This window comes from Natrix helvetica (assembly GCF_964273705.1).
Source record: "Natrix helvetica genome assembly, chromosome: 1".
Lineage (NCBI taxonomy): Eukaryota > Metazoa > Chordata > Lepidosauria > Squamata > Natricidae > Natrix > Natrix helvetica.
Genome location: NC_138548.1, coordinates 168,732,409 through 168,758,534, shown reverse-complemented (window position 1 = coordinate 168,758,534; position 26,126 = coordinate 168,732,409). Strand labels below are relative to the sequence as shown.

General features: G+C 37.2%; 1 protein-coding gene across 8 annotated transcripts in view; it reads left to right on the top strand.

Annotated features, from left to right (window-relative positions):
- Positions 1-26,126, top strand: part of ZNF385B (zinc finger protein 385B) — a 246,750-nt gene that overhangs the window by 115,187 nt on the left and 105,437 nt on the right. The window contains exon 1 of one of the 8 annotated variants that reach the window (XM_081938917.1): positions 4,980-5,079. The exons of 4 other annotated variants lie outside the window; for them this stretch is intronic. The gene's annotated coding sequence lies outside the window, so the exon portion shown is untranslated. 3 more of the 8 variants (XM_081938918.1, XM_081938915.1, XM_081938919.1) reach the window with 3 other exon arrangements.

Genomic DNA, 26,126 nt, shown 5'->3' with positions numbered 1-26,126 from the left:
CAATTTTGTCTACCCATCAAGTCCTTTCCAAAAGCCTGGAATAGGCAGATATGGATGTTTGATGGTGACACAGATAGTGTTGCAGGGTGTAAGCTGCTCCAAGTAAAGCCACCTTTTGCAATAGACTCATAATGAATCTGTCAATGCCAATGACTGATAGTGAATTTGTCAATGCCAGTTTGTCAATGTCACTTGAAGTGTTCAATTGGTGCTCCAGATGTTTTGGGATTGCACCCAAAGATGACTTTTACTATTGGTACAATACAATACAATAGTAGAGTTGGAAGGGACCTTGGAGGTCTTCTAGTCCAACCCCTTGCCTAGGCAGGAAACCCTATACCGTTTCAGACAAATGGCTATCCAACATCTTCTTAAAGACTTCCATTGTTGGGGCATTCACAACTTCTGGAGGCAAGCTGTTCCTCCCTGTGGTACTCCCTATGCTTTCTTTTGTTGCTTTCAGTTGTTCTATTTCTATTCGCAGGTTTAATTTAATTGAAATAAATGTTATTATTATTAAATTTATTTGCTGCCTATCTGGTTACTCTAGGCAGCTCACAACCCCCCCAAAAAAACAAACCCTGAAGAAATAAAAAGGACATTTAAACAAAGCGAAAACAAAATAGTAGATCAATAAAATAAACAAGGAACAATAAAACAAAGAAAATACTTTGATATGATAAGTAAAACAGATGGACATGTGGGGAGTAAAGAGCAGGAGGGAGGTGGAATCAGCTATCAGTCTGGATTCCACCTTCGGAGTCAAACTCCTCCATTAGGTCCCCAGGCCAATTTGCAGATCCAGATTTTTAGACTCTTACAGAAAGATAGGAAGGTTGGGGCAGGTTTTATGCTGGAAGGCAGGATGTTCCAAAAGGCAGGTGCTGCAGCAGAGAAGGCTCTTCTACTGGATCCTGACAATCCAATTTCTTTGACTGACAGGATCTGAAGTAGACCCTCTCTGCCTGTCTGAGTAGGATGGGCTAGTCTTAGCAGGGCAATACGGTTCATCAGGGAGCCCTGGACCTATGCCATGAAGGGCTTTAAAGGTCATAACCAAAGCCTTGAATTGCACTTGGAAGCAGATTGCTAGCCAGTGTACTTCACGGAACAGTGATGTAATATGGGCCATTCTAGAGGCTCCAAAGACTGTTCTCGCTGCCGCACTTTGCACCAATTGAAGCTTCTGAATGAATTTCAAACCTTATGACTGTCACACCACTCCCATAGTCACGAGATCACAATTCGGGCACTTGACAACTGGCTTGCATTTATGACAGTTGCAGCATCTTGTGGTCACGTGATCTGTGACTTCCCAGCTGGCTTCCGACAAGTCACATGAATTGGGCAAGTCAGATTCACTTAATGACCACATGGTTCACTTAATGACCATGGTAAAAAAGTTTTTGTAAAATTGGGCCCGGTGATTTGATGACTCACTTAACAATTGCAATACTTAGCAACTGAAATTCTAGTCCCAATTGTGACTGTAAATTGAGAATTACCTGTACAGTATATGCAATCCCTTTAGTGTTGGAATAACTATTATAAAGTTATGTAACTGTAAATATATTGGGCTGTACAGTTCTTGGCAAAACAGACTACTATGGTGCTTTTCTGCCTATCAAGTATAACTATAAAAGCTGTAATTGCAAAAAAGTGATTCAAAATGATGTTAACCAGAGCTGGATCCATCCAATATCATAATAAAGTTTGCAGACGACACAACAGTGCTGGGTCTCATAACTGGAGGGGATGAATCAGCATACGGGAAAGAAGTGCAGAAGGTATCCTCATGGTGCTCAAGAAACAACTTACATCTAAATACTAGTAAGACAAAGGAGATGGTGCTAGATTTCCGGAAGCACAGAGATGAACCTGCCCTACTGTATATCGAGGGGGGCTGTGTGGAGAGGGCTTCCTCTTTTAAATTCTTGGGAGTGCTTGTTAGTCAAGATCTCACCTGGAAAAACAGCACTTCTCTGGTGATTGGAAAGCCCCAACAGAGACTTCATTTCCTTAGAGTCTTGTGAAAAAATCAGGTGGAACAACGGCTGATGACCTCTTTCTATTGGTCCACCATAGAAAGTGTCCTCACATATTGCGTTACAGTATGGTATGCTGGTTTAACAGCTGCGGACAGGAAGGCACTACAGAGAATGTTCAATTCGGCACAAGAAACCATTGGTTGCCCTCTGACACCACTGGATGACATTGCCAGATCTCGCTGCTTTAGCAGAGTAAGGAAGATACTCAGAGATGATTCACACCCTGGTCAGTGTCTCTTTGCACTTCTTCCATCAGGCAGAAGACATCAAAGTATAGCCAGCCGAACAAACAGGTTTAAAGATAGTTTCTATCCTTGGGCTGTCAGACTTTTAAATACAAGCACAATCACTCCATGCACACGCTAGTTTTATTTTCTTTTTCTTTCTTTTTTCGTTTCTGTTATAATTTTGCACCAGTGAGGTTAAAACCAATTTCGTTGTATTTAAGTACAATGACAATAAAGATTATACTTATATCTATGACCCCTTTATGACCTATGGATTTCAACTCCAGAATTCCTAGGTTTATAAATTCCTAAGATCATAAAGGTGCTATAGTTGCCCTTCCATGACATTTATAATACTTTTTCAAAATATTGCATTTACATAGAAATATTTCTCTCTTCAGAGAGAAATTTCCCCCCGCACACTGGACATGTACAGACATGTATATACAGACAGGCCACATTAGGTACTAAAGCTGGGAGTTCCCTTGTTGAATGTGGTTTTCACTTCACAATATAGTTTGTAGGTCTTGGGGTTTAGAAAGAACTAAAGGTAGATCCTAATAAATCCCCCAGCACAAATAATGAATAAAATGTATTATCTGTGTTGTATAGAGAAACAGAGAGAAGTGTTAGGTCCCCTGTTTTAGACTGGAAAGATTCACTTAATGTAGTTTTCATATAGTAGACAATTCGTTGCAAACAAAAAATCTATTCTTTTGTGTTTGACCGATGGTCTGCTAACTCACATAGCATAAATAATACTACCATTTCTTTTTTTTAAAAAGTCAAACTGAAGGGATTTTCTGTCAGAATTGTATTAAAAAATATTGGTTTTGTTGAACAAATGCATCACACATGCCATGTCTGAGAAACCTGAGGGAACAGATAAGAAGTAGTTTTAACAGCCTTTTGTTGCTGGCTAGAGACCATACCTGAACCATTCATTTTAGCAACAGGTTTTCTTTAGATAAGCAGGGTTCCTATTGAATAGAAACGCTCCCTCCTACACTTCACCTTGAGCTCTAGTTCCCTTTTATAAAACAGAACACTGTGTAAGAGTGGCTTACAATAGCCTGGACTCTTCTGTTGTGCATGGTGGTGCTATCCATTTCATAGTTTGTTTTCGTTGTGCTATGGTGGGTTGAGCGGTCAGACACTTTTTTATTAAATTGTCCGGCTATTTTTTTTTGTTGGAAGATGTTGTATAGGAGAGCTGTTTCTTTTTTTCTGGTGTTGCTTCAAACCCATAGAAAACTGTTCTCCAACAGTTTCCTCATGAGGAACAGCCATCCAGAGCCGGGGTCACCAACCTTTCGGACCTCAGGGACCACTAAATTCATAATTTTAAATCCTGCACACCACTAATATGATCTGCCTAATGACCAGCTGGGTGGGCGTGGCTAACTCAATGTCACTCAAGTCGAGGGGTGCCTCGCCAGCCTCTCCTCTCCCCACCATTCCTCGCCTCCCCGCCTGGGCTGTTAGGGCCCCAACAGGAAGCAGTTGTTGAAGCTAAGCAGCCACTATGAGAAACATTTCCTGCAAGGAAGATGAAAGGAGTCCCTAAATAGTCATTCCCAGGGCAACGGTGATGTCACCACCGGTTAATCCTTTCAACTCGGAAGTGCCTCTGTGCTTCTGACACGAGTGCAAAAAAACCCCCAGATTATAACGCAATGTAGTTGGAATTGGAATATTGCATTGTGTGAAACCTTCAGTTGTGGTTGGTAACCATATAGTTTAAAATGTTTTGCAAAGCCAAGCAATTATTAAGAATAAAGCATGATGTCAAATCTATGACTTAATAAATGGTGGCTTGTTATATGAGGCCAGTCATTCTAATCTACTTGATATGGTTATTGTGACAATAAAATGGTTGAAGGAAACACTGTGGAGAAAAGTAGAATAAAAGTAGTTAATTATGTCTGAATGACCCATGAATTCCTATGAGGTTAAGCAAGATATGTTTAACAAAACATTGGAAAATATCCATAATGAATGGCTTTTCAGTTAACCATCTGATTCATCAGCCAGTTTACGTGATAGCCTTTTCTATGTAATAGTAATCTGTGATGCAGAAAAATCACTCTTTGTCTGTTGTCTCCATAACAACAGAGAGCTTTTACAACAATAGAATAGCCTCTGAAGTTGTTACCCAAAAATCTCATGTTCAAGTTATTGTTGATAGCAACGCAACAAATGCCAGGACAAGGCTTACAAACAGACAATAATAGGCATTGCACAGGTGTGTGAGTTATTTCATGCAATGCTTTTATAGTAGAAAACATACCAGGGAATAAAGGCATATGACCCTGATATTAATGCAAATTATCTATGAAAATGACTTTAGGTACAATAAGAAATTGTTATAGAACTTCTATAATAGAATAAATTGAACAGTTGCTGCTATAAACAGTGCATTCCCCTTTAGAATAAGTTCTCAGACTATGTGGATAGATGCAGATATAGAAGTAAATAAAAACAATATAGAAATACAGATGTAATCTCCAAAAAGTGTGTCTGTATATTTTTTTAAAAGACCAAACCTCTCAAGATCTTCAGTTATCTGTGCATCTGCTTGCCATACAACCTCCAATTAACCCTGACGTAATATATAAAGCATGTTGCTTGTTCATGTGATGAAGGGAAGCTATTATTTGGCAAGTATCACCCTCAAAGGCTTATTTTCCAGTACAGCCTAGTTAGTACGTAATGCAGCCAAATGCAGGACACCTTCTTTTCATCTCCCTCCACGCGATGTTCATCGTGATTTTGTGGATGATTACAGCAATAGCATTTGCAAGGTATTTCTAAACAAAAGGTGGATCTAACAATTCATAAGTTTTAATTCTTATTGCTCAATTCCACTTTGTCTTACGTAAAGATGTAAAAAATGGAAAGTAATACTAGTCTGTTTGTTTAAGATTTATTTTAGCTACATGAGGTTTTTTTTTCTTAAAAACCGCAAACAGTTCACAGTTATATATTGTCTATAAATTGGGAAAATGTTTATACTCCACAAAGTTAATAGAATTGCAGGAGTTTTTGGTATGGCAAGATTGATTCATCAAATTGATGATGAAAATTTCTCCACAGAGAAAAAAATAAATAACTAGTACTAGATTAATTTTTAATAAACAGTGTTAATATGTATTGCTGGTCCAGTTTTGCTACAATTGAATATGCACATCATTCATTTTATGCGGATGGATATATATTAAAAAGACTGAATATCTTGCCATTACATATCTGACGTTTTATTTTATTTTTTTGTCATTTTGAAACATACGAAATAATCCTCTACTAAATCATCTCTGACAAAACTAGCTCTAGTCTTTATGAGGATTATTTTTTTAAGTAAAAAAAAATCCTCATCTAAATTATGGTACAGTTGCTCTTTAATCATAGTATTAATATTGTTGTTATTTTTTAAATTGTATGCCACCCAACTGCCAATTACTTTCATGTTCCGTATTAGTAGAAAATTACATTGTATCTACCTCAATAGTTTTTTTAAAAAAAAATTCCTTTATATCAATATCATTAGCATTGTTATGGCAGCAAAGAGAATTATTTCTTGATAGATAATGCTTCAAAGTAAAAGGAAACGCTTTAAAATATAATTTTATTAAGAAGTTCAACTAGAGTAATAAAAACTAGTACAAACTAACTTAGAGAAGGAGAAGACAATGGAAGGAAAGAATAAAGCATACAAGAGAAAAATAAAAAATGAAATAAAAAACGACTTCCATTTATCCCATTGCATAGATTTCAAGGCTTAAACAAGCTTCTTTTGTAGCTCCAACAAGAAATTATTTTTTCTTTTAATTTTTAAAACTTCAAACCATCATCACAAATGTAGAGAAATTCAATAACTCTTCATCCCCTATAAAGTTTAACAGATATCTCTTTATCCCATATCCCATCCCTTAGCTATAAGCAAATTTCTAAAGCATCAACTTTTCACTCTTGATATCAGCAAAAAGTCCATAAAAGGTGGTCAGAACATTGCCAAAAAGAGGACTTATTTTAAATTTGCTCAACTAAACCAACTTTATAGTTCTTCCTTTTACTTGTAACAGTTTTAATCTTTAAGTCAATCAAATATTGTATGATTTGCTTTCTCTTCAATACCTCTTTATCCCATTGCATAGATTTCAAGGCTTAAACAAGCCTCTTTTGTAGCTCCAACAAGAAATTATTTTTTCTTTTAATTTTTAAAACTTCAGCCAGTTTCTTTTGTATATATAGTAAATGCTCTTTTTCCAAATTATTCTCTTGGCCCCTTATTTGTAGTTCCACATTCTATACTTTATCTTATCAGTTAATAATTTATCATTGTGAATAAGATGGCTGATCCTGTTATCTTCCAGTGCTTAAGTCCACAGAAAACTGCTATCCTATGGTCTTCTTGCAAGGTGCAGCCATCTTTGCACATGTGGGTGATCTCCTGCCTTCTCCTGTTTCAGAGAAGTTTAAGAATTCAGTCTACTCACTGGTTTTGTGATCTATGCCATGGTTGTCTTTAGTTCACCAAACTGTCCCGGAAGTCAAAGTTAAAAGGAAAATTAAGAGTATTTTATCTTTGGAAATCACTCTATGAATCTTAACAATGGAAACAGAATTTAACTCATGTCCAGTTACTTAAGCACTAAACAAGTTTCACTAAACACAGAAGTGTTTTTTTAGACTTAGAATAACTTTATTGTCACTTTGAATATACACTAATCGGCATACATTAAAATGAAATTTAATTGCATACAGCTCTTGAAGGGTCACCACCTCCAATATACACTACTCAGAAAATACTTAGCAGACAAGTTGATTTCCAAAAAGATTAATCCAGATTGACCAACCAAGAATTAGGATGACCACATCAAGACCAGGTGATTTTTTTCAGGACCTAATTAACAGAAAGCTTAACCATAGAAATGGGAGTATTTATAGATTTAAATGTTGGTATATCTGGACATTTCCTATGTTGACCTTATTCATGATCCCCTGTCCTACTTACAAGTATTTTTTTTAATAAAATTTTTATTTTCAGACAAACACAAACACACAACACATATAACATAAAAGCCTCTTCAATTACACACAGTGTGTCGATTGGTTACAAAGTCTTTCTGTGTCCTTTCCGGGGTCCTCACTTGAATTTTATCAAAATTCACATATTGATAATCAAGATATCTTTGTATACATTGTTATTATGCTATTCTAAGTCATTCAATCATTTTAGCATTGATAACATTCTCTAATAGTTTCCAATTCAATGTTTTTTCCCATTATTAGTATCATCAATCTAATATACATGTATACAAATTGTTATACTTATTAAGCATCCATTAAGCCCAGCTATTATTACATGCTTTCAACATAAGGCATATTAGATTTGAAGTAAATTTATATTATAACATTTTATTACATTATCCTGAAATCATCCAATGATATTACATCTTTCTAATCTATTCTATATAGAATTGTTTATCTTTTATAAAAAAGCTCTTCAACATCATCTCCATAATCCTCACTTACAGTTTGTATAAGATTTCATATTATCAATCTAGTATATATAAATGCTTTGTTAACATTATTAATCATTTATTTGACTATAGCTGTTATTACGTTGTGCATTACACTCAAACTTTAACTATATTTAACTAAATTTATTGTGAATAAATTTATTATTTATTTATTATTTTAGCATTGATAACATTCTCTAATAATTTTCAATTCCATGTTTTTCCCATTATTAGTATCATCAATCTAATATACATGTATACAAATTGATATAATTATGAAACATCCATTAAGCCTAGCTATTATTACATCCTTTCAACATAAGGCATATTAAATTTAAAGTATATTTATATTATGACATTTTATTACATCATCCTGAAATCATCCAATGATATTACATCTTTATATTCTATTCTATATAAAATTGTTTATCTTTTATAAAAAGGCTTTTCAACATCATCTCCATAATCCTCGCTTATAGTATTGTATAAAATTTAATATTATCAATCTAGTATATATAAATGCTTTGTTATCATTATTAATCATTTATTTGACTATAGCTATTATTACGTTGTACATAGCACTCAAAATTTAACTACATTTAACTAAAATTTATTGTGACATTTCATTTCATCATCCTGTATCCTTCCAGAGATAGTGTAGTCCAATATCTCTTGCCATTTGTAAAGTCTGTATTCTAAGTGTTTTCTTGATAAGTCTTATGTGGACTTCTCTTAAGAACTTGTTATTCATTGCATGTCTTATAAGAATTCGAAACCTCTATCTGCTCTTTTTATCAGCTTAACTTTTGTTATCATTAGTGCTTCTGCCATGATTACTCTCATTATTTCTGCCAAATTTTCTCTCCTTTCTTCATCTATTTTCTGACATCTGAAATAAAGTTCCGGTTCATCGATTTCTCCTTTCCGCATTTCACACTTGTCATTTCCCTCCACTCTCAATTTGCTGTCAGTGTCAACAATTTTCTTATTACTTTCATATGTCTCTGTGATTTTTTGAGCTCTGTCCTCAAACTTCATCACTGTCCCCGTACTTCCTGTATTTTGATCTATAATTTCAAGTCTCTTTTCAATACTCTCTATGATTATTAAAACTTTTTGAATTTCTAAGAAAATTCTTTGCAAAGTTAGTGCCTTTTCTTCTTCACGTTGTGCCATTTTCCAGGTTGTAAACACTGCCAAAACATCCAAGACTTTTTAGGTTTCAAACAAATTCAGTGGAGTTTTTCAAATCAAAGCTTTCTCTTTCCTTCAAAGGAACACCTATATCAACAAAATATTTTCCTCTGTGCCTTTCAGTAAACAAAGTTTATAGCTTTATCAGATATTGCCAAGCCCTCTAGCCACTAGATGGCAGTGTTACCTCTTTTCCATCTATTTCTGCCTCTCTGTCCGAGAGAAAAAAAAAACCTGTAAAAATTATGCTGCGTCCCAGCCTTACGAGAGAAGAAGCTTTTAATCCACGAATACCAAAAATGGAGAAAGTATAGAGGAAGAAGGAAGAAAAAGAGACCAGTCCAGTTTAAAAGTAAGAGGCATTTGTAAAGAGACCATCCATAGAAAGTAAATAAAATTAAGGTAGAAAAGATAACACGATCGTCTTAGACCAGAGTTGTTTCGCCGCTTGTTTTTGTTCTGTCTTCAATTTTATTTTAAATTCCAATTCTATTGGGTTTTCCCTTCTCTAATAATTAATTTTTTTCTCACCAATTTGACACACTCCTGCACAGGTTCTGTTTCAGAACCTTGTCCAAACCTTTGGCAGCCATTTTGGTTGCTTCGCTTGTAGCTGGAAAAAAGAGTTTTCTCCTGGATCAATCAGGGGCTTTGCAATGCCTCTGAGATCAGCAGGACATGCTCTTCTCTATCACTGTTCCTTCAGAACAGTTTAGGTCCAAAAGGACCGTCCAGAAACAGAGATATCGACAGCAATCCTGAAGACCCAAGATTGCATGTCGTGTCGTTGCGATGTCAAGCCCCGCCCCCTCACCTACTTGCAAGTATTAACTACATAGAACAAGGCATGATAGGATAGTTGTGCTATGAAATCAGCAAGGATCACCTGCAGTTTAATTCCACTTCTTACCTCTTGGCAAATTGGATACCATTTTGAATTGCATTAATGTTCAGCTTCTTATCTGCAATTACCTAATATCAGATTTCTGTCCATGAAAAGTATATAGCTAAATTTAGTTTTAAAAACTATAGTTCATAAAGCACCCAAATATTAGGGACAGCATACCAATCCCCTATGGCATTACTTTCCATAACAAGAATTAAAGGGAGTTCAATGTTCATACTCTTTTTCATGTGGATCATATCCTCTAGGTCATGGCTGGGGAATTCTGGGAGTTGAAGTCCACAATTCTTAAAGTTCCCAAGTTTGGACACCCCTGCTCTAGGTGGTCTAGTTTGGTAACAATGAATACTTTCTGCAACCTTTCCAGGAGTTCAGAAAGGAGGGAAAGAATGTAGTAATCCCCACTAATAACAGTTTGGGAGCTAGAAATCACAGGCTGCAAGTAGGCAACTATCCTTCTTCTCAAGAAAAAAAAAGGTAGAAACACTAATGGTAGTTAAAGCTTTTCTGTAAATTGTTAAATTGTTAATTCCGTCCTTCAGGCAGATCAACACTATATTTGACATTGCACAGTGGCATTTTGCAAGAATCTGGGCTCCAAAGGATAAAATTTTGCTGCCACAGAATTGATGGGACTAGATCTATGCTTCCTCTTTTCCAAACATATCATCATTAGTCTGTCTTTTTAGCAGACAAGATAAAAGGGTCCACTTGCTAAAGGGGGCGAGGGGTAGATAATTCTTTGAAGTCTGGGGACTGTTCTTGTCCGGCAAACTTCATTATTAACCCAAGCAACAATTCTGTCTGAAAACTGGAGTTGCCAGAAGTTTTTGTCATATGCTGTGAGAGAAAAATGCTGGTCACAGTCGGCATAAGCGGTCATTTCTGGCATGAAGGATCCCCTCCTGTGATACACTGTGCGAGGTGTAAGTAGGAATAGGTGTTAATTTTTAAATATTGCAATTTGCTGTTTCATTATGCTATGATATATGTCATACGAAGGATCAGTTTTAAATAGTTGTTACTTGCCAGATAGGTCAAGTTGATACTGTTGTTACAGACCCATATCATGAATGTGTCATTAACTACTCCTTTATTCTATTGATCTTTCCATGATTCTTGCAGTTAAAAAAGTCATGTTTTCCTAATGCAACAACAGGTTGGGATAGCAGTGTTTTTTTTTAAAAAAAATTAAGATTTGCTGCTTAGATTAAATATTTTGAAGTGTTTATGAATATAAGAAATTATCATTTCATTTCATACCTACAACACATCAGTGTCAGAAACAAGAACTTAATTATTTTAATTTCCTGCTTGCTACAGCATGCAAAAGGATTTTGTGCCTTTCCCATTCTTCCCACTGCCATTCTGTCTGTCAAATCCTAGGGCGAACCTTTTTGGCACCGAGTGCTGGAAAGGGAGTGCGCATGTGCTCTTGGTGGGCTCACAACCCGGAAGAGGAGCTGCCCAGGGGGCATGCGTGCGCTGGAAAATGAATTCCGGTTTCCAGCACTTACATGTGTGGGACAATCAACTGGCTGGCACGAATACGCACGCCAGAAATCAGACGACCAGGTCTTCCTGTTTTCGGCACTGCCACACACACAAAGGCCAGCTGATCGTCATGCACACATGTGCACCAGAAACCCGGAATGGGCAACTCCGTGCGTGCCAGGCGACTTGGCTTCGCGTGCCACTTCTGGCACACATGATATGACACACGCCCCTAGGGCAATTTTTCCCAACCTCAGCAACTTTTAAGATATGTGGACTCGCATGCTATCTAGTAATAAGTGCACACACCTTAAAGTTGCTGAGATTAGGGAATACTGCCCCAGAGCCATGATGGCGAACCTATGGCCTCTGTGGGCACACGAGCCGTCATCCCAGTTCTGCTCTGCCATGCATGCGTGCGCGCCTCCCACCAACCAGCTGGTCTCTCGGGTTTCTGCCAAGCATGCACGGGGCACTCATGCGTGGGGGCCACACACGCATTGCATTTGGGCGGTTTGGGCGTGTGCTTCGGGTCCAGAAAAGGTTAGCCATCACTGCCCTAGAGGGACAGACCTGAAAACAGTCATTAATAAGGGAGGATGAAATTGTGTTTCATGCTATAAGGGTACAAGTGAGTGCTGTGCTTCTTAATTCCTCTGCTTTGACAGTGAACCTAAGTTAATATATATCTCTATATACTTATGCTGAATTGCATAATGCAAATTTTGTATATGTAAATTCATATCTCTTACACAATCTTTAATAAATAAATTGGGCTTCTTTGATTCAAAGTATTGTTTTGGTACACATAGGCCAGTTTAAAGATTGATTTATGAAAATGGAATTTCTGGCACCAAGGCATAAAGCTGAGCAATGCATAAAAGGAGGAAACTCAAGTAAGAGTTCTTCACTTCAGATGACAGCCATAATGAAAAATTAAAAACCACAACAAGTTTATGGGAGATAAAAGTTGACAATTATGGGAACAAAATAAATAAATAATCGCTTATTGCCCTTGATTGCTAGAGGAATATAAGATAAAAGAAAATGTTCCAAATAGGTTAAAGGAGATATATAACTCCTTTACTACTACTAAGATTGCTGGAGGAAATGGAAGAAAACTCACCATAGTTCCATTGCATTTTTATCACTGCCATCCTCCAGCCACATCTTCCTCCTAGAACTCAAAGCTGGCTAGAGTTGCTGCTTCTGCCTAAGAATTTCAGCTTTCCTTAGCTCCACTAATAGAGGAATAGCCAATTAACTAATGGTGACTTAAATGGTGGATCCCAGTTAAACGATTCCCCTTCACTTCCCATGAGAAGCTAGTTTTTGGTTTTCTTCTGAAGGAAAGGCATATTGATTTCCTTGGAATTTTGGATCCATAACCTTTGTGAAAGTGTATTATCAATATTCCTCCCTCCCTCCCTCCCTCCCTCCCTATCTATCTATCTATCTATCTATCATCATCTAACTATCTAATTTTGTGCCAATTCATTTTCTGAACGCTTAATTTTTCTGTTATTTCTTTAGATGACAATTTTATTAAAAGAAAAAAATAAAAAGAATAAAAATAGAAGGTGCAGAAAATAAAAAAGAAAATAGAAAAGAAGTAAAATAAAAATATAGTAAAAAGAAAGAAAAGAAATATACAAATAAACAACTTCCTACCTTCATAACTATTAATAATGTTAGTAATATATTACCTCCTCATACAACATGCAACCATACAACGTATGATCTTTTCTTCCCATCTCTATCTATAAACAAATCCATAAAGCAGAATCATTTCATCCCTAAAGTCAGTAAATTCCATTATTACTTGAAATTATATATCCTAATTTAATTTTGATCAAATAAGCCAACTTTATGTTTCTTCCTTTGAAATCTTAATCCTTAGTTCATTCAAATAATGTCTTAAAACTTGATTTCTTTTCATTTCTTTCTTGTCCATTTTTTAACAGTTTAACAAGTCTCTTTTGTAAATTCAGCATAGGAAAATTATCTAGATCACGTTCTTGGCTTATTGTTTGTATAGCCATGTTAATTATTACAACATCAGCCAGTTTCTTTTGTATGTCCAAAATAGCAATGCTTGTCCAGTGAAACTTGTTTCTATTTTATTATATCTTTTGGACATAGTCTCTCCAGAGACGTAAACTGTTGATGCTGTTAAAATTAATTTCTGAATCAATTTTCCAACAATATCCTTCAATATGCCTCTTAGAATATTTTGCTTCATTTTCTAATTGTAGGTTGAATTTATATGTCCTTCTCTTTTAATTATAATTTTTAGTTTCCTCCAGTGTCCAATTTTTACAATCTTAAGGTTTTTTAAAAATTCAGAACAAAAACATTTTCCCATGGAAATGATTCTTTATAATTAATTCCAAAATCTTATTTGCAATTTATCCATACTGGCAGTTTATTGGTAACTTTCTAAAATAAAAAGTCACCCTTTTGCTGTTTATTCCAAAGCAAAATATTTTTGTAAATTATTAAATGTGTAAGTTAAAATGTTCTTGTGCTAAGGATTGAAGGAAACTCACCTGATATTGTCAAACTAGTCAATCCAAAGATCACTAACAGCTGATTATAAAGGAAGTATGTAAACTTAGTGTCCTTTCAATGGTCCTGAAGGGGGTTTGAACAAAATGGTTACTTCATTGCCTCCCAGAGCGATAAACCTGCCAGAAAGTACTATCTTGAAGTCTTTTCACAAGAAGCAGCTGTCTGGAGCATTGTGGGTGATCTCAAATCCTCTCCCTGTCCAGAGAAGGCAGATCCACTTTTCCCAGGGCCATCTTCAGTCTGCCATTTCTTCCCTTTCAAGTTCAATCATTCTGTCATTTCTTGTTCTAATTTAGAATTTAAAAAGTAAGCTTGCAGTAGTTAGTACATTATGCATGTTTACTCTTTGTTTTTGTTTGATTAAAAATGAATTATGGATTTCGTGTTGCAGGAAATGACATCAATATTTCTCAACTGTAAATGGAGGGGTATTTTGACAATGTTACAGTATTATTGTGCCATTAAAACATCAACATTATTCACTGATTACTTCTTTATTTTCTAAGCCACTATGGTTTATGGTTTTGGACCTCCCCCAAATTTACAACTTTGAACAAGTACTCTGATTGTGTCAGGCAATGGTGAAGAATCAGAATATCAGCAAAATAAGTATCCAACATGTATTCAATAGTAATGTATTCTGTCAGAATATGATACAAATTGTAGCTGATGATAATTTAGTGTTAGATACATTTTCCTGTAGAGCAGGTTTTCATTTGTTCAGTCTCTCCTAGAATTGTTTTAGTGTCTCTTGGTGTTGGTTCAGAGCTAAATAATTCCCTGATAATTCTAGAGTTGTCCTTTGCTTACTACAGATAAATAAAGGAAATCTTATTGATTTCATAACCTCTGACAATTCTCTGTATCAGCTCATGCAACTAGGAAGATATGATTAAAGAATGGGCAGAATTCATGGGAAAATTACAACTTTGTGTTTTGTAAAATTTGGCTACATTGGGAATATGAACCAGATCCTCAAGCAATTTTTTCAGACTAGATCATGGCCAGGAAAAGGGGTGGGTAGGCTAAATACAATAAGCAGCCAATTATTTGGAAGACTTCTTAGAATACATCTCTCCTTATTTTACAGTATTTCTTCCAGAAATTGAGACTTGTGTATGCCGGATAACCCCTCCCTTTATTCTCCCAGCAGCAAACTTGGGAAACGGATTGAAGTGAGAGAGACTGGCCCAGTGTCATCTGCCCTAGCACTCTTGATAAGTGGGAACTAGGACCTGCTGCTTTCATTTATTCATAACCCAGAGAATAAGACTGCACCAAATGTTTTCTGAAATTAGCTTCAAAGTGAGATCATTGTGTTGCAAATAATATTTGCTTCAACAGACATTTACATTGTTTTGATGCTGTGAAACAGCCTCTTGTTTTTCTTCATTGCGTCTTCGCAGGTAATTTTTCACTTCTTTGTCCTGACTTCAAACTAATTTGTTCTCTCTGATAATGTAGCAATTGGATTGATGCTAATGAATTCTTTACAGCTCTAGTAATGTTTATATTCTCTCTCTCTCTTCTCTCTCTCTCTCTCTCTCTCTCTCTCTCTCTCTCTCTCTCTTAATTTAATATTAAGCACTCTTTAAAAATAGTGGAATGCAAGGAAGGTTTTCTTTATTCTACTGTGCATAAAAATCCAGACTGGATTAGGCTATTTTATTATACTTTCTGCACCATTATGAATCCTTCTAATTCAGCATTCCCATTCTTCTTCTTGCCTTTTGGTCATTCTCAGTCATGCACAGAATGAGCATCTAAATAAGGAAAAAGAACCGATGAGGCATTTAACTTACGCGGTTCCTCTCTTTCTCTGTTAACAGGAATTTTATCTTATTTGCAGCTGTTCATCGGTCTTGGTCAACTTGGCTGTCTCAAAATGTTAAGTAGGTTCAGACCGAGTTAATAATTGGAAGGGAGATCAGCAAGAAATGCTAAATTTGTAGCCTAGATCAGCCCCAACCTTTGTGGCTTGGTGGCATGTCTGGGTTAGGGGAACTAGGCCATGTGAATAGCTGTCCAGTGTTCCGAATAGGCCACAGCCTGGTAGTGGGCTGCAGCCCAGGAGTTGGGTACCCCTGGCCTAGATGGAGAAGTTGAAAAAGAAGGCAGTAGCAAATCTTTTCCATATAGTTCCCAGGAAAATTATATGGCGGCATCTACTAGATTTCTTTTAGGGAGACTTTAACCATGCCTTCATAATGTTTGTAATGACGATGATGCAGGATTGCATAAATAAATGGGCAGAATAGTATAGATTAGGGTAACCTAGATTTTATTAAATTGTCTTCAAATGTTGATCAGAATAAATCATTTGGAGACTGGGCCATAACCCAGTCTCTCTTCTTAACTTAAGAACCGCAGTGCTTCAAGTACAGGCAGTGTTTTCATACTCATTACATACACGCACACATCAAATATGCATGATCAAAACGGAATACTGGTAGCCCTCAACTTATGACCACAGCTGAGCCCAAATTTATGTTGCTAAGTGAGACATTTGTTAAGTGAGTTTTCACCCATTTTACGAACTTTTTTGCCACAGTTGTTAAGTGAATCACTGCACTTGCTAAGTTAGTAACACGGTTGTAAATTGAACCTGGCTTCACCATTGACTTTGCTTGCTTGCAAAAGGGGATCACACGACACCAGGACTTTGCAAACATCATAAATATGAACCAGTTGACAAGCAACCAAATTTTGATCACATGGCAATGGGGATGCCACAACAGTTATAAGTGTGGAAAACGGTCATAAGTCACTTTTTTCAGTGCTGTTGTAACTTTGAACGGTCACTAAGCAAATTGTTGTAAGTTGAGGACTACCTGTACAAAATCCTGAGAAGAAGCTATTCTCTGGCCTAGCCCCTGAGTTATGATTCAACCTTCATTCTAAATATTCAAGACTTGCTGTATTTCCATTGTCAGGAAATGTAGAATTGCCAGATGTCAATATAAACTGAGTGGGTTGGTGTTCCTATATGGAGATGTTCACTCAACCGTAAACTGTAATTTCAATGCTTGTTTGGAACCTTTAAAATAATTCCAAAAGCTAAAACCTGCAACTGCAACCTTCCAAAAGCATTGCCACCGCTTTTATCCAGAAGGTGCTTGCTTACTAGCAAAGCAAAAGGAAGGCGGAGGAAACGTTCTAGCTGCTTTGATTATTATTTTTTTAGCAACAATATTAAAATGTTCAACTGTGCAGCCTTTAGGTTATATTTGGTCTCGTGATGTCATCAGGGAGGCTGTTCTCTTTCTGGAATCAAATTGCAAACTGTCTCCTCAAACTGTAATTAAGAGCTAAGCAGTGGTGATAGGGAGTAGGATTTGTTCAGGCTTATCGCTTGCCTGACGCCTCTTAGCACCAAACCTCACAAAAGCACGGTAGTGAAATGAAGGCATTATTTATGTTAGATATGTAGTTCCACATCTAATGCCTAATTGCTTATCATGGTCTATAATCTTGTAACTAAGGTAAGCATTAAGGTCTCTCTTTAGAACACGGAGTTGGGCTTTCCTTCTTTTTGTTTTTTCGTTGTTTTGCGTTTTTTATAAAATTGCAAAAAACAAACAACCAACAACTTAATCTGCCACAGAAACTACTTGGCTAAAGGGAAATGAACAGGATTAGGGTAATTTTGTAGAACATGCTTTCTTTTTGAAAAGATTAATTTATGAAGCAATGCCATGAAAAGCAATCAACTTACAGAGAAGGCGATAGTTATCAAGATCAGCAATTGTGCCTTATTTTTTCATGATCATTTAAAATAAAATTATTAATTCTAATACTGTAATACAATGCAATACAATGCAGATCAGGTTGTTATCATCGTCGTTTCACAAGTCCTTGTCACTTACAAGTATTTAAATCCTTTGTTTAAACAGTGTATGAATCTGAGGAGAAAACTTGACAATTGGTGATTGATTCAGTTTCTAGGGATTTGAGGGACTGATAGGGATAATTCTGTGACTATTAAAATATGGTGACATTCCTTTATTGGGTTTAGCAGTGACAGGTTAGTCTATTGACTGTAATTTTATTTTTCACTTGCCAAATCAGTAGATTTCTTTCAGTAGATGTATTTTCAGACTGGTAAGTAAAGCCAGAAATAGCTCTTGTATGTTCTATCCTTGAGAAGAAATATGGTAAAACTGCTTTCTTGCATACAGATCTAATCCATTCTAAATGGATACACTTTACCATCATAAAGTATATTGTGATTCAAGCAGGGTTATGGGAATTAAGTTATAAATCAGCTAAATTTTGTACTGCCATTCTTAGGAGTTTAAAAATAGCAAGATATCTGGTGAGATGTATGCTGACAAAGTCCTTTGCATTTGTATGGGAATGAAAAAAAGGTTTCCCCCCTAAACGTCTATATATCATAGTTACGGTTAACAGGGCCAATAAAAGCAGTTAAAAAAGCTAAGCTTTGTAGAGGCAGAGAAAATTCCACTTAAAAGTAGACACTGTCTTCGTTTCAGCAACCCAGTGTGCAGTGGAACACCCTAGGGAGGGCATCAGATGTTTTTTAAATAAGCAAACAATCATATTACACTTTTAATTAGGAGGAAAAATTCCATCCCCACTGGCAGGTACTCTAATTTGAATTTGTTTTGTAGATCCCAAGACCCCCATTCAGCTAATCATAGAAGTTACAGTTCAGTTTGTATATTGTGCTTAGTCATGTGGTGATTTGCTTGTTTGTTGCGGTGTTCTATATAAGAAGTTTGCCAAGTGTGATTGATTCAGCAAACCATAATCGGATGTATGAGACCAGCCTGATGCTCTTCATCCTTACTCAGCATGTAATCTAGTACATTTTAAATTACCCAATGGGGGAAGTCTATTCTGCAGTGCCTTTTCTGCTTCTTGGACGTAAGACTTTTCCAGTTCTGCTGCTTAGTGGTTTTTTTAACGAGTGGCGCTAGAAATTAACCTTTGGTATTTATGTGCAAGTTTAGCAATGTTCGCAAAAGTACTAGTAATTGCAGATGTGTGTGTGTGCATTTTAAGGAATTGAAGTATCCAAGTTTGCTGCCTAGTTGAACAAATTGACTTGTCTGTTTAAAGTCTGAGAAATCAGATTTACAACTAAAGAAATGTGTTCGTGCGACTTCCTGATAGGATGAAATTGTACTTGTACAATATATCTTCTAAATATAATTAGGACTGTTTCTTAATTTATGAAATGGCTTATATTTTTTTTAAAAGTCAATTATACCTGAAGTGTTAATGTTTTGCAGTTACGAAATAAATATTAAAAAGAGAATGATTGCAAAACCCTTGGATGTCAAAATAACAGACGTCAAAACAGTACATTTAAAATGAAATATAAAGTGGAACTGTACAAAGCTTCAGATTTTATCTTTGAAAGATAATTTAGAGTTCACAGGAATACGAATGTATCACTTGCAATACTTTAAAACAACCACATCTTTTCCTGTAATTACCCTTTGTAGCTTCCATGTGATCAAGAGAAAAGGTGTGGTCATTTGAAGGTGTTGTAACTATATTTTGTTCTTGAACACCTTTTGAAGATTGAGTCTAACAGAGTCTGAATAATAGTATTAGAAATATTAAAATACTATAAGCATGATCTTATCCAAAAATCTCATTAAAAAACTGATAGTCAGTTTTATTAAACAAATTGTTTTGCTGTCACATGAAATGTATTTATTTGTTTATTCATACTGCATAATTTATGGGCCACCTACTTTACCAGGCTCTGCACAGCGTACAACAATAAGATTGATTTGCTATAAGCTAGTTGGCCAAAGCAATTCCTGACAGCTATATATCTTTAGATAACAACACGAAAATATAAATAGCTGCTTGCACTTAAACTTGTATGTGCTTCAGTAAGCATTGAAAAATTATTTATATTCCGTCTTTACACTCTGTTGTTTGCAATTCTTACGTTGGTTAACAACATACACTACGTTAAAATAATGAAATAAAAGTAGTGAATAAACTAAATGATGGTTAAAACCTGTGAAACAAATGCATGTTGCTTTCCTTTTTAAGGCAGAAAAAAATAGGAAGCAAATGCAATTCCCAAGGAAGTTGCATCTGATAAATCTAGCTGCAACTTGCAAATGGTGCGTCTTTTCATAAAATTTTGCTAATTGAAAAAGTTGCTTCCAGCCTAGAAACAATTGAGGAAATCTTTATCTCACATGCTGGAGAAAGGGGCTTCTGGAAGTAGGAGCAACTTCAGAAGAGTCTTTCAGTTGTCCATTTATATAGTTCTTCATAACTGAACACGTGGTCCCTCATATAGACCATTTATAGGGCTTTTAACATTTAACCTTAAATTGTGCTTGAAAGCAATTGGTGACTACTGAAAATCTTTCACTTTAGGTATTATAACATCCACATATATTGCACCAATTAGCTGCCTAATTGCAACTGTGACTTATACATCATCGCCTTTTGTTCTTAATTCTGGGTTCAGATAATGTATTCAGAGTGATCTCCAATATAGTTAAATGTGTGTGATGTTAAAATCAGAAATGGGTATCTCACTGGACAAGCAAAAACTGGCATTTGAACGTCTTAGGGTGTGGTCTCAAAGAGGTTGCTATCCTAATTTAGATCCCTAGTAAGGACACTGGCTTTCCTAGTGGCTTAACAAGTAAAATAATAGGTCTTGCATAGCGCAGCAAAAATTTAAAACTCTGCATGGAGATAATCCTCATGTGTGTTTTGTGATTCAAAGTTAATGAATTACGATTTGTAATAGAGGTGGGTTCTGGCTCCTGCTGCTGCCGCCGCTGGTTTGCTCAAGGACACGCATGTGTATGCTTGATGCGCGCATGCACAGTACTAAAAAAAAGCTTCTGCGCAGAAGCAAAAAACAAGATGGTGCCGCATATGGCACTGCCGAGAGAACCGGTTCAGGGGCGTGACAGGCCGAGTTACTACCTACTTGGCCAAACCAGTCCGAACCGGTAGGAACCCACCTCTGATTTGTAAGAAGGTTCAATCTTCAGCATCAGTTTTAGGGGCAGAATCTAACTAGCGTAGTTTCCCCTTAGGGGCAACATTATGTGGTCCAGATTCTATCTTCTGTGTATGGAAAAAATGTAAATGCCATGTTTAGTACTGTAACTAGACAACTAGACAGTCCTGTTGGAGAAGGAACCAAGGGAGCTGCAGACTGCAAGGAAAACCGCACCCCCTGCTCCCCATCCTAGCATGTCCCCAAAGCCCCCTCCCTCTACAGAGCAAGAGAGTTCGCCTATTGATTGCCAGTGTTCCCCAGCCAGGCCTATCTTGCTGACCGGCAGCTGAATTGCTCCCTCATACTTCCCTCACTGGCCCCTGCGCTTAAGAGATTTTAAATTTACACTCAGTTTCAAAGCAGCCAATGGTTTCTTGCGCATTGGACCTTGCCACCAGCCATTTGGGTGCAAGAGTTAGAGGGAAGTGGGAAGGAAGGCAGAAATAACCCTTTTCCATCTTTCAATGGGCCATGCAATTTACAGATTTCTGGGAAGTGTAGTCAGAAAGCCTGGCAGTTCTGAAGCGGCCACAGCTCTGCCAAATTTCAGTCCAATGGGAATTATGATCCCAGATTTTGGAGGCATTGTTTAAGTTATCCCTTTTGAGGTACGTTGATTCAAAAATTGTTGCTCTATAATGCACCATTTCATCCACTTGAAGCTCCAAAGTATCAAATAGACATATGAGAGTTTTAGTAGTACATAGATATCAAAAATGTAATTGATAAAATAATCATTTTTATTTTATTAAAATAGTGTACATTGAAACATAGGAGCACTTTTATTCTGTTGCTTTCAGCACCTGCCCTTATTTGATCAGCTTATAGAAGACAAAGCCCTTAGCCAAAGAAATGAGAAGCCCCAGGCGTTCTCTTCATTTCTAAGATGACACAAATTAAATTGTACTGAGATGGATGCATTCTCAGGACTGAGGATATGAAAGGTAAAATGGGACATAATAAATGCACGTGTGTCTGCATCCATGCTTTTGTTTTTCTTATTTTCTTCTGAAAGCTTTTTCTGGTTTATTCCTGAAAAACCGAAGAACCCAAATCTGTGAAATATTTCTTTTAATTTTCATTTTATATGCTATGATTGGAAATATTTGCCCCAATGCTTTGGAAATGCTAGATTATTTATTGAATTTTTTTTTTTTTTTGCAGTCTCATGGATTGTCATTCTGACAGGATTTCCTTAGTTTGACTACTTATATTTCTACTTAAACTGGCATCCTAGTTCACCTTGTTTATTTAAATAAGCTTCTTGAAAATGCCTACATTCCAATGGCATTGCTGTTTTCTTCCCTTTCAAGGAAGTCATGCCAGTTGATAAGATCAGGGTGCATATCTGCGAGGCTTTTTTTTTTTCTCTATATCTCCTGATTCTTATTAAATGGATGCCTCCACTCTCAGTGAATTAAAAAAAAACATTTGTAAAACCAAAGTTTAATTTCAGCTACTTTTAATTACTTTATTAAATATAAAATGTATAAGGTGCAAATTTTAATCTTTGTAGATTAAACACAGTCCCATGATAGTTATATTTTTGCCAAGAGCTATAAAATTGGGCTACCCATTTATTCTGGAAAAACACAAATTTATCTTAGTGCGAATTCAAGATGATGGTTGGTGGATTTTAAACCAAAGTTAAAGAATGCTGAATGAAAACAAGCTTTTATCCCTGTGAAGTATGAGTTTTATCATTTTGATATATTTTCTCTATTTATCATGGCATTTCATACATCTCTGCATTTTGTGCATTGAACTTTAGAAATCATCTTTTCCTTTGCATTTCAGAGTCTGAGAATTTAAAACCTGTTATCTGTATAACATACTATCTAGATGAGGTGCTCATCCATATACACATCATTTTGTGATTGGACTGTTTCATCCAGGCCTCACGGCTTCCTCTTCAGATCTAGGATTTGTTCTTGGAAGGAGAGATTTGTGACAGTTGTTCTTTGAAAGCGGATCTTGAAAAACTTTGTGAACTGAGATAACCTCGGTTTTTTCCTCCAAAATTCATCTTGATCTCATCAGTATCTCACCACAATTGTTTTGCAGCAATGGGGGCAAAAGCCACTCTGCCCTGGAGAAGCAAAGCAAAATAATTTATTAAACAAGATGAAGAACACACGACAAGGGACGGTAGTGTTTTCCTTTCCAGGAAAGGAATCAAGGGACACACTAAGCCATTCAGAGTTGCCTGAACTGTGAGATGAGTGGCAAATAAATTGGATAAATAAACAAATAAAAATAAGGCTAATATTTCCTGTAACTGAAGAAACTGCACCAATACTGTATTCTTTTTCGAATACAATTGATTGATTGATTGATTGATTGATTGATTATGTTGACGTCATCAAGTTGATGTCATCTCAATGACTATAGAGATAGATGTTCACCAGGATTGGAGTATTACTATTCCAAAGTTAATTGTGCAAAAGACCTTTTCGAGACTTAAAGGTCTTTAAGGAAAGCATGCTCATTTTAGACTGTGCCTAAATAGGCAAATAAATTAGGAAAACTTAGCACTTTACATTATTGGGAATATCCGGTCCAATAATACTGATTTTTAGGGAAGGCAGGATTCAAAACTTATTCATTTATATTTGTTCCTGAGATTCACTAATACTTAAATATTAAACACACTCTTTATTTTATACATTAAAATGCTTGGATCACTACAGGGCTAATTAAATTGTAAACGTCTGTTAAGTTCATAATTATAATGAATGTTGGCAGCTACATCCTTCTTATGTCAATGTTGTTCCTTGCTTAGATATGGTTTGCATACAAATTTGATTGGACATTGGTGTAAATGTCTCTGACCTTTAGAGGAAATGTTGGCATGGTTCTGTTTTTGATGTGATGATTCTTGACGGAAGTAGATTTAGTCAGCCCTTCTGGTCATATTTAATCCAGTAGAACTGTCAGGAATGTTTTGGGAGAAGAGGAAAAAGTATTTGATGATGACCTCAGATTATAAATGAATAAAAGAATGTTGTAGATGATTAATCTATTAAGATCTTAACATACATTTATTTGGAAGAAAACCTTATTGAGTACTGTGCAAGACTTTCAAATGAGAACGATCGTTGGTACTTACCTGAACGTAGATTCTAATGATAAGAGCGGGAGGTGCTACCATCGGGCTGTCGTCAATCCTGATTGGTCCATAGGCTGAAAGAAATTGTTGCAGCCACGCCTCTACTCCTTCTGTCCCAGTTCCTCAAGGTTGTAGGGAGTAAACCTGTCAAATAAACATCACAACAAGGGTACCTCCTCTCCCCCCGCTACACTAATTAGGGTGGGAGGTAGCACCTCCCGCTCTCATCATTAGAATCGACGTTCAGGTAACTACCAACGATCGTTCTCAATGATGGAGAGCAGGAGGTGCGACCATTGGTACATACCCAAGCTATCGTCCCTAGGGAGGGAATAAATTATGAATCCGTAGCGGCTGTGGGAGCCACCACCTGCTGCAACACTCTTATGTCCAAAAGATGCTTCAGCATCCAGTTTGTAGTGCCGAATAAATGAAGTAGGAGATGCCCAGGAGGCTGCCCTACAGATGTCTTGAAATTGCGCTCTAGTCGCCCATGCCGCCGTGGTGACTGCACTGCGAGTAGAATGCATGGTAATACCCTGAGGTGGAACCTTGCCTTTTGCTTTGTAAGCCAAGAAAATAGCCTTCCTCAACGATCTACCTATTGTTTTTGATGCCACCCTGGCTCCCTGCGTGGATGGCTGGAATGACACCAAAAGAGCCTCTGTTTTATGAAAAGGAAGCGTTCACTTGAGATAAATCCTCAGTGCCCTACGGACATCCAACCTATGCCAGAGACGTTTTCTTTCATGAGATGGAGCTGGGCAAAAATTGGGCAACACTACCTCCTGTGCCCTGTGGAAAGGAGTATTAACTTTGGGAAGAAAATTCGGGTCTAAACTTAAGGTCGATGGAGATAAGGCCACGACGGGGGTGTCAACAGTTGGTACTTGAAGAGCCTGGGAAAATGTTTGATCCAGGTTGTAAAACCATCTGTCATTTGCCCCAGGGTTAGGAAAAGTGCCTGGATTGGCCCACTGACTTTTAACTACCTCAAGAAAGAGAGGCGGAGCTGGAACCTTCTCTTTGTCTAAGGTAGTCTTAGCAAACATAGCTTATGTTAAATCCTTCTGGTTGCCCAAAGTGGAAGCTTCAGTGCTATCACCCACTTTAGTAGTAGATTTGGCCTTGCCTAAAAGTTGTTTAAAAAGGGAAGGCTGGAAAAGACCGGCAAATGCAGGGGTATCTGGTTTCCCAGAATCCTCGTCATCTGACATCACCAACCCCCGTACGGGTTCCTCCCCTGTTACCGATCCCTCACTGGCTAATGAGGGGGACCCGGGCCTATCACCCTCATCTACTGGAAGGGCCACAGCCACTGAAGGCTGAATCTGAGAAGTGGCGCGTGACTGAGCCTGAGACTGAATCTGAGGCCTGAGGGGAGCTTGAGCCTTTTTGGTTTGATGTTTCATGCCAAAAGCTATGCCATGTGATATTGCTGAGGCAATCAATTTTTGTATATTGGGAGGTAAACTCTGCAGCGCCTCATAATCCTCATCCAGATCCTTTCCCATTGGGAGATCAGATTGGGGTGCTAGGACCCGATGTGGAACCAGAAAATCTCAGGAAGAACCTTCCAGTGGATCTCCCATCACCCCCCTTATAGCAGTTGGTGAAACAGAGGGGGAAAGGGAAATATCCATTCTAAAATTTCTACCTCCCCCTAACAGGGAATGGATCCTGGAAAGAACCTGGGCTGGAGACCCTGGAGGGAGATCTGGAATCACACTGCTCCTGAAGTTGAAGCAGGCGTTCAGCTCTGGCCACACATTTCTCCAGGGCACGCTGTCTCCATTGCTCGTCCCGCATCGTGGCCCTGGAAGGTCATTCTTTTGCCTGAGACCTTCGTGGCCTTGGCCTTGGTGTTTGTTCTGGAAGCAGGTTGTTCTGCCTCCTGGGCTACAGCGAGGTCCTCAGCTCTGGCTTCCATTTTAGCTTCTGTTCTATGTATTGGGTTTAAGCACCCCCACGGATCTAGACCGCTTTATGGGGCTCTCCTTCCCCATTCAACAATGCCCAGTGTTCGGCACCGCGGGGGATCC